General features: G+C 35.5%; 1 long non-coding RNA gene across 1 annotated transcript in view; it reads left to right on the forward strand.

Annotated features, from left to right (window-relative positions):
• The window catches only part of LOC115518856, a 41,210-nt gene extending 35,345 nt beyond the window's left edge, over positions 1–5,865 (forward strand). Inside the window, exon 4 of the long non-coding RNA XR_003970336.1 lies at positions 618–5,865. This is a non-coding gene — a long non-coding RNA (uncharacterized LOC115518856). The remainder of the gene's footprint in view (positions 1–617) is intronic.
• The last annotated feature ends 4,342 nt before the right edge of the window (positions 5,866–10,207 follow it).

Genomic DNA, 10,207 nt, shown 5'->3' on the forward strand with positions numbered 1-10,207 from the left:
CAGAAAGTGTCTTTTACAGATTTTTTTCCCTCCCCAATTCAGGATTCACACATTCCATTTAGTTGTTGTGTCTCTTAGTCTCTTTGCATTTATATTTTTGTTTTACTTTATTTTGTAACATTTAATATTTGAAGAATTTAGGCTGGTTATATAGAAGACTGTCCTATATGTTGGATTTATCTGATTATTTCTTCATGAACAGATTCAGCTTAAACATTTTTTGGCAAGAATCCCACAGATAGATGTTGTTGTAGTACAACAGCTTTGAATCTAGACTTCATGGACTTCTATTTTACTGTGGTAAGAACACTTAATATGAGATCTACCTTCTCAACAGACTGTAAAGTGCACCATAAATACTGTTAATTACATACAACATGGCGCAGTGTTGCACAGCACATCTTTAGAACTTCCTCATCTTGCATCACTGGAACTTTATACCCGGTGATTAGCAGCTCTTCCTTTCCCCTCCTCGCTGCCCCTGGCAACCACCATTCTTCTATGAATTTGACGGCTTTAGAGACCTTATATAAGTGGAGTCACACAGCATTCGTCCCTCTGTGACGGGCTTATTTTACTTTCTATGATGCCCTCAAGATTCATCCATGTCGTTGCAGATTGCAGGATTTCCTTCTTTTCTATGGCTGTAGAGAGCCTAGCTTTTAAAGACTGTGTTTATCACACAACATGGCCCTTAAATGGAAGCCTGCTTCATCTGATGTGCAACTGAAGAATTGAAATGCCTTTCGGTGCCAGAGGAAACACCAGCTCTATGCAGGATTTACTGAGAGAGGGTTTGTAAGCCACCCGACTGGCACTGCTCCAACGGGTCTTCAAGGGACATTTGGATTGTGTGCAATTCCAGCCCTTACACACTGACTTGAGAACCCTCTGCTCCTTGTTCAGTTTCCTGCTTTTAACAGAGTTAACAGGGGCGCCTGGGTGGCTCAGGTGATTAAGCGTCTGACTTGTTAAACACTTAGGTGGTGATTTCCCAGTCATGAGACTGGGCTCATGCTGAGGGTCCGGCCTGCTTGGGAGTCTCTCCCTGACCGCCCCCCCCCCCCCACTTGTGTGTGCATGCACAGGTGCTCTCTCAGAATAAATAAACATGTTTTAAAAAGTTAACAGAATATCTTGTTTGTTCTACACCAGCACATAGAAACCTAATTTATTCTTTTAAATAGCTACAGTGTATTCCATTGCAGGAAGGCACTAGAATTTGTTCAAAATCAGTTCTCTATTGGAGGATATTTTGACTGTGTTCAGACTTTTGCTACTACTATTATAATGCTGCAAGGAGGGATGTGTCTTTTTATAATAATACCTTTTGGGGATCTTGAATGACCAAGTCATTATAGGAGAACAAATAGAATATTTTTGCTGTATTTTTTTGGAAAATAGGGGCTTTATTTTCTTTTCTGGCTACTTTTGTATTGATACTATTTTGGTACTAATTCCTATGATTTCAACTTTTCAAAATTAAGCTTAAAAATATCAATTACACCTGAAAAATATCCCAGTTAGCATAATTTTAAAATCCACTTAATGGCATTTGGATCCCAAAAGACAAGTTACCAAATATCTTTAGTAGTTAGTGTTTATTCAACAAATATTTCTTGAGTGCCTCTGTGTACCAGGGGCAATATTAAGGGTTTTAATAGATTTTATGCCTCTTAGTATCATTGAAATTCTGCTGAAATTCAAGACTAAGAACTATGTATAAGATAATTGCTCATTTGTTCCATTAAATCTATAACAAGACATTTGTATAGTGGTAAGGTGGACAGGAGGGGAAAAGTAATATATTTGTATTAAAAATTGTATTTTAATGTATTTCCTAGATAGCACTTATAGAAACAGTGCTTTTCTTTCTTTTTCTTTTTTCTTTTCTTAAAATGACTATTCTGAATGCTATGGCTTAATGTGAAATGGTTTTGAAAGACTTGACTGTTCTAGATTCTAGAATGAAATCTTCAAAATATAGCACATTATAAGCTATTTTCTATTACAGAGGTATAAGTAATCTCTGAACTAAGATTGTAAACCTGCTATACATAAATGGATTCCAGATAATTAAATGCAGTTGATAATGCTTCCCTTAGTTTGATAGAACAGAAAATTATTACAATCTTTATTTATCCAATTAACATCTAAATATTATAATTATTTTATTTTTTACATTTTACGTGCATTATACACGCATATGATATAAAATTTTTAAATGGTGCAAAAGGCATATACAGAGCCAACCAGTGTTGCCAATTTCTTCTGAGATGTTCCATGCAGATACAGGCAATTATATAGACTTACATTTCCACCTTCTGTCCTTCCCTCCCTCTCTTCTCTCTTTAGTAATTGGTATGATCAGTCCTTCCTAATTCTTTTTATTTGTCCCTAAATACTTTCTCCTGGCTCTTATTGCTCATTTAGTTTTATGATAGAACCTTAAAATCAACTTGTCTAGAATGAGAAAAAAATCCTACTAATAATTTTAGAAGTGGGATGCACAATATTTATAAGTTAGCTTTGAAATAATTGACATCTTACAAGATTCCGAGTCTTTTAAGCCAAAAAACATGATATGCTTTCCATTTGTTTTAGTCTTTTGAAAAATGGCCATTAAACTTATCTGGAGGATTTTTTATCTTTTTATAAATTTTTTGGGTAGTGATTCCTTCTATTATAGCTTCTGGTTGCTTTGTATATGTATGAAAACTATTGCTTTTCCATATTATGTTTTTTACCATACTGGATTTTTTCATTGTTTATAGTAGTTGTCTAGCTGATTATCTTGAGTTCTCCAGCTAAGCAATAATTTTATCTGCACATACCTTCAGAACAATATTAAACCATGATGATGTGTATGGCTAGGTTGACTTCTTATGTGTGTATTTTCCAACAAAGTCTCTCTGGCAAAAGGCAATATGAGCTATTAAATATGAACACAGACAAAACAACCAAATCTACAGTCAACCATAAAAACCAAACCAAACAATCAACCAACAAAAACTCTTCTCATGTGTAATCTTGTGAATCAGACTTATCTCAATTTAGTGAAAACAGAACAACAAAATATCCAAATGAGATAGTTGGATACTGAGGTTAAGGTCTGTATCGTTATCATGAATAACCTTCAATTTCAAATTTTTTGTGTGCCTTAAAACTCATTGTTCTCGTTTTATTAATCTTACATTAAACACATGTAACAAATTTGAGCTGATAAAATAGTTTAATAGAATATTTAATTATCTTTTTATGTTGTAGATCCACATAAGATTTAATAAGAAAACCGAGTTTAGTTGACAAGAAAAGTGAAAAACTCTGGATTTAGTTTTCTTGCCTCTCTCACTTTGCTGGCATGGAGCCTGTCATTGTAGACCCAGAGTCAGTAGGTCAATGGCCTGATACAATAGTCCTTGTCTTTTATGCTAGAAATATCTGTAGAGAGGGAATCTTAGACTCCTATAAGTGAAATTCTTAACAATACTAATTGTTTGCTTACCTGCAACGTAGGGATTGTGAAGATAAAGCAGGGTGGGAACCTGACCTACCCGGGCATATCTTTCATCTGAATATGAAGGAAATGATTCATTGATACTCAACCTGAAAGACCTTGCCTGGAAAACACAGCTCATATTGCATAACCAAGCATTTGAAAACAAAGTGTCCGAGAAAACAGTTTGGAAATCAATTCCCATCACTTTCTCTTAGTTCAGCTATCTTTTGTTAGCGTTCATAGTAGTAACCGCCGCTGTGCTTTGTTTTGCAATTTGGTGTTTTGGGGGTAACCTCCTGAGGTGGTGGTGGGGTAGTCTCATTACTCTCATTTAACAAGTGAGGAAAGGGAGGCTCGCAGAGGTTCAAGACTTGCCCAGGGTTGCGTAGGCAGAAAGTGACAGAGCCAGGAATTACTAAATCTAGGTCTGCCTAGGGAGTGAGAGGGCATGGATTGTATAACTTCATCTTTTAGAAACTCAGTTTTTTGAATTGTAGAATGAGCATAATAGTCATTTTGCATGCAGTATTGCTATAAAAATGAAATGAGGTAATGTAGGTAAAACATCCACGTCGGTATTGAACATACGCACGGAGCTTAATACATATTTATTTCAATTACTCTTTAGCTCTTTATTCTCATTGCCATGCTTATAGTTCTATAGGGTATTTTAGTTGGTATTTAGTTGGTATTTTAGTTTACTGACCCCTTCCCCCACTCTTGGGCTAAGGGCCAGGAGTATTTTGAAGGGATTAAGATGAACCTACAATTTGTTGAATCAGACCATTAAGTAGAGCTAGAGTGAAGTTATAATACATTTGCAAGGTGACATATCTAAAGGCGCCATAAGCAGGGGGCGTAGGCAAAATCATAAAAATCCATTTATCTGCCAGCACATTTATGTAAGAGATTACACTACTGGGCAGGAATTTCCTGCCCAGTGTCTTTTTCTTTTCTTTTCCTTTTTTTTTTTTTTTTTATGGAACTTTTCAATAGCTTGTAATGGGCTGTTGTGCTTCCTCTTCAGGCTTGGCTGTTATCAGTTCCACTCAGATATTCCTTCCTCTTCAGTTGGGAGTATTTTGTGACACTTATGAATGAGTGCATCTATTTCTTAATGATTAGAGTGTTGATTTATATCATAGGAGGCTCATCATTTCTGCTTCCCCGCACACAGGACTGTTGTAAGAATGTACTCTTTTCAAGCATACATTAATTATTTGAACCTCCAGGAAAAGGGTGTCATAAAATCAAAAGCCACACGTGAATGTTATAAGAAATAACTTCCTAGTAAAATAATATGTAATGGTAGCAGTCGAGAAAACTTTGTAAGTAGGTGAGAAAACATGTTTGAGTGTTTCTAATTACATGCATAATGCCAAGTGGAAAGAAAAGCATGTAGAAAGAATGTTTGATGAGTAACGGAAAATCAGAGTTTAAGTCTGAGCTCCATGACCAGTATATTATGTGAGCATGGGTAAGATATGTGGGGCTGCTCAGTCTCATTTTCTTTAGCTGTAGAAATGGGTGCTGTATCATGGCCCTTAGTCTCTGTTTTATTTTATTAGGACAAATGTAACTCCCCAGAAAATCTTAGTTTACTGATGTGGCATAAGGCTTTCCTCATGCAGCCTTATTTCAGTGTGGTTAGAGATGCAAATTAAATCTTTGGCTATCGCAGTGTTTGTACCAGGAATTAGTAAATAGCAAGTAATAGAAAAGAAATAAGAAGATTTAATATTTTCTAACTTTCAATGGAGAGACATGGTTTTATGTTTTATTTCAAAAACGGATTCAGCAGTAGGTGATTCAATGAATTAATTAGCCACCTAAACATAAACCAACTTCAATCTTCTTTTCTTTTTATCAATTTTACATCAACAAGCTGCCAGCAAAGAGAAGAAAATTAAGATTTTGTCAAAATGATCTCTATACCAGTTGCATACAATTGATGTCAATTGTATCATATCAGATATTTGGATTCATCTAAATTAAAATTTCTGGTATATTATACAGGCCTAATACTAAAAAAAATTCCTTTTATGACTTTTTTCCTTGACTGTAAAAATACAGTTGACTTCCAGAAATTCAAGTGTGGGTAAATACAGGGACTATTGGAAAACATCACCGTGCTAATGGATAAAAGAAGAAAATGGACCAGAGGTGTACATCTTTGGAAAGGAGATACAAAATTATCACTATGTGCAGGTGATATGATTGTTTGGTAAAGCTAGAAAATCAATCATAATAATTTTGGAAACAACAAGAGAATTTAATAAGAAGACAGGTTAAAAGTAAATGCACAAAATTCAATAGCTTTCTTATATACCCAAAATTACCAGTTAGAAAATAGAAGAGAGGGGGCGCCTGGGTGGCTCAGTCAGTTAAGCATCTGACTTCGGCTCAGGTCATGATCTCTCAGTTTGTGAGTTCAAGCCCCGTGTCGGGCTCTGTGCTGGAGCCTGCTTCGGATTCTGTGTCTCCCTGTCTCTCTTCCCCTCCCCCACTCTCACTGCAAAAATAAGTAAAGAAAAAAAATAATAAAAAAAAATAGAAGAGAGAAAAAAGTCCCATTCTCACTAGAACATGAACTCCACGAGGATAGACATCGTCTTGCTCACTGCTGCCTCCCCATCTCCTAGAACCATGCCTGGTACATAGTGGACAGCAATAAATATTTATTGAGTAAGTGAGCGAATAGCAATAAAAACATCACTAAAGATTAGGAACAATCATAATATGGAAATACATAGGGCCTTTACGAAGAAAATTATTAAAGTATACTGAGGGACATAAAAGAAGGCTTGAAAAACAAAAGAAAAATAGTGGGTTCTTACTTGGAAGTATTCAATGCTATAAAGTTGTCAATTCTAGGGACGCGTGAATGTGAACTGTCGGTTGAGCCTCTGACTTCGGCTCAGGTCATGATCTCACAGTTAGTGAGTTTGAGCCCCGTGTTGGGCTCTCTGCTGACAGCGCAGAGCCTGCTTCAGATTCTGTGTTTCCCTTTCTCTCTAATCCAACCCCACTTGCACTCTGTCTCTGTCTCTCTCTCTCAAAAGTAAATAAACATTAAAAAAATGTAAAATCTTACAAAAATAAACTTGTCAATTCTTCCTAAAATAATCTTTTGATTCAACATGAATCATATCCGAATCCCATCGATTTTTCTTTTTTTAGTTGATCAAATCTATTCTATATTTCATGAAAGAATCATTGTGTACAAAAAAGTTGAATTCTCAAAAAAAAAAAAAAAGGTAGTGGTTGCATGTAGGATGTTTTTCTCTACCAGATAGCCATTCACTCAACAACTATTTTTGAGCATCTATTCTGTGCTTGGTAGTGTTCTGGGCACTGGGGACACAAAAGTACATAAAACAGACCCAAATCCCTGTTCTTGTGGAACTTAGTTTAGAAATGCAGACAATGTGCAAATAAGTAAAATATGTAAGCTGTCTGATGGTGACGTGTGTTAAGAAGAATGAGGCAAAGAAGGGACTAGATAATGGGAGGGTGCAGGGCAGGGTGGGGGTAGACAGAAGATGTGGTTGTAAGTAGGGTGCTTATGAAAACTCTCACAGAGAAGGTGATATTTGAGCAAAGACCTGCAGGAGGTGAGTCATGAGGTTCTCTGGGATATAAAAAGCGACGGTAATTAAAACAGCGTGGTCTTAGCTCCAAAGAGCCACAGAAGGATGGAATAAAATCTTGAGATCAGAGATTGCCCCAAATACGTATGGAGATTTAGCAAGCGATAAGGCGGGCCAAAAGATGGACTTTTTATAAATGGTGTGGAACAACTTGCTAGCCATTTGGAAAAAAGAAGTTGGGATTGTACATCACATAAAATTTACAAATGGATAAAAGATTTTAATGTTAAAAGACACACATTAAACTGCTAGGTGACCATTTAAGTAAATATTTTTACACTCCTACTCTTTGACTAGAGCAGGCCTATTAAGCCGCGATAACAAAGCCAGAAAACACAAATGAATGGCTCACAAATCCGACAATAAAAGTTTAATGTGGCAAAAACAAAATAAATCAAAATCAAAGTCACTACCGACAAAAGTTAATTTTTTTTTTGTTTGTTTGTTTTGAACAGCACATATCACAGAAACGCTATAGTTCCTTACTCTAATTTTTTCATCCTTTCTGAGGTTAGTGTATACATTCATGTGGTAATGTCTCTTTCCCTTTGGTCTTCAGAACTGTTAAATTAATAGTGCATATTCTAATAAACTGCTAGAAACCAAAAATAAGGTATACAAAGAGTTTTTAGAAAGCAAAAAAAATTTCTCTTGCATACTCCAAGAGCAAAAGTAAAAAGAATATGAGCACAATTCACAAAGAAATACAAACAGCCAACAAAAGTGAAAACATGTTTAATCTTGTGAATAATTAAAAAAAAAGTTAAGCCAAAACAACACCGAGATGCATTTTTCGACCAATTGGGCTGCTAAGGTCGAGGAGGACTAATTATGAGAAGCAAAGGGAGTACAGCATTCTCATTTGCTACTTATGGGAGTGCCCATTTATATAGACCTTCATCAAAACTAAATATGTGCAAGCCTTTTACATTTTTTCAGATTGTTTTCCAGATATAATTGGACAAGTGGTCAAAGATGTATGTGTAAAAATGTTTATCTCAGCATTGTTTGCAATAGTAAAAAACTGGAAATGACCTTGATGCCCATAAGTAGGGAACGTCTAAGCTACAGTATCTACAAACTCTGGAATACGATGCAGTTATTATTTATATGAAAAGATGTCTACAATAAATTGTTAATTAAAAAGCAGACTACAATAGTCAGTTTGGAAGACAGTTTGGCAGGTTCTTACAAAGACAAACAAATATGGTCTTACCATGTGATCCAGTAGTCACCATCCCTGGTATTTACCCAAAGGAATTGAAAACTGATGTCCACACAAAAACCTGCACGTGGATATTTATAGCAGCTTTATTTATAATTGCCCCAAATTGTAAACAACCAATTCTTCAGTAGGTGGATAGGCAAGCAAACTGTGTGGTGCATCCAGACAATGAAATATTATTTAGTGACAAAAAGAAATGAGCTATCACATCAGGAAAATAAAGAAAAGACTTGTTGCTGAGGGAAAGAAGCTAGTCCGAAAGGCTACACAATGTGTGCTTCCAACTATATGACATTCTATAAGAAACAAAACTTTGGAGACAGTGAAAAGACCTGGATTTGCAGGGGACTGGGAGGAGTAAGGGAGGGATGAATGGGTGGAGAACAGGGGGCTTTCAGGACAATACAGCTACTCTGTATGATACTCTAATGATGCATACATAACATTATGCATGTGGTAAAACCCATGGAAGAGTGAATCCTAATGTAAACTTATAATAATAATAATGATAATAGTAATAGGTTCATCAGTTGTAACAAATGTACCACACCAGGGCAGGATGTTCATTATAGGGGGACTGGGTGGAAGGTGAGGAATGAGTGTATATAAACTCTCTGCACTTACTCTCTGTTCAGTGTTTCCGTCAGCCTAAAACTGCTCTAAGAAATAGTCTATTAGTTTTTGAAAAAACAGACTATAAAGAACATGTATGGGAACGCCTGGGTGACTCAGTCGGTTAAGCATCTGACTTCAGCTCAGGTCGTGATCTCACGGCCCCTAAGTACAAGCCCCGTATCAGGCTCTGTGCTGACAGCTCAAAGCCTGCATCCTGCTTTGGATTCTGTGTCTCCCTCTCTGTCTGTCCCTCCCCCACTCACACTTTGTGTCTTTCTCTCTCTCTCTCAAAAATGAATAAACATCAAAAAAAAAAAAAAAGAACATGTATATACAGTTCTCTTTTTGTAGTGTGTATGTGTGTGTTTACACATGTATGTGTGTATATAGGGGGACGTGTGTAGAAATACTCAGAAGGGTTACATCAAAACGTGAACGGTAGCGTTTTCCAGCGTTGCGACTATAAGTAATGTTTGCTTTTTAATTGGTGTCTTTTTGCACTATCTAAATATTTTACGGTTGTCTTATAATCAGAAATAAAAAAGTATTTTCATTAAAAAAAGTAAGACAACATCTTAAAAAAAAGAACATCACACCACCAATAAAAAATAAACAAAAGTAAGGTAAAAAAACGGTCTATGATCCTACCATCTAGGTATAACCACTTTAACGTTTTGGTGTGTATATATCCCTTAAGGCTAGTTATAATAAAATATGTGATATGTGAATATATACAGATACAAACATTACATGTAATTTTACAACGTATTTATACTTTATATATATAAATATATATATAAAATATATATAAATATAAATATATAATATATATATATAATTGTGTTCCCTTTGTTTTAAGCTTACTTTATTCCTATTAACATTTCTCATGTTGTTAAAATCCTTTGAAAGCATCATTTAAAAAAATGTTGCATAATATTCTATCCTAGGAAACCCGCTCACTTACTGAATTTTTTCCACATTTTGATGTTATAAACCACATTGCGGTGAACAACATTTTATAAAGAGCTGGTATTACATCCTTGAAAAATAATTTTCAGGGCCAAGGATATTTCAAAGGTGATTCATGACATCACTTCAAATAAGTGGTAAACCAGGTAACTAAGCCCTTGAGATTGGAAGGGATATTAAGAAACTATTTAATCCCATCCCTGCTTGCATGGAAACATTGCATCTAACCAGTTTAGAGTCAAGTTTTCT

Source organism: Lynx canadensis, chromosome B4 (genome assembly GCF_007474595.2).
Source record: "Lynx canadensis isolate LIC74 chromosome B4, mLynCan4.pri.v2, whole genome shotgun sequence".
NCBI lineage: Eukaryota > Metazoa > Chordata > Mammalia > Carnivora > Felidae > Lynx > Lynx canadensis.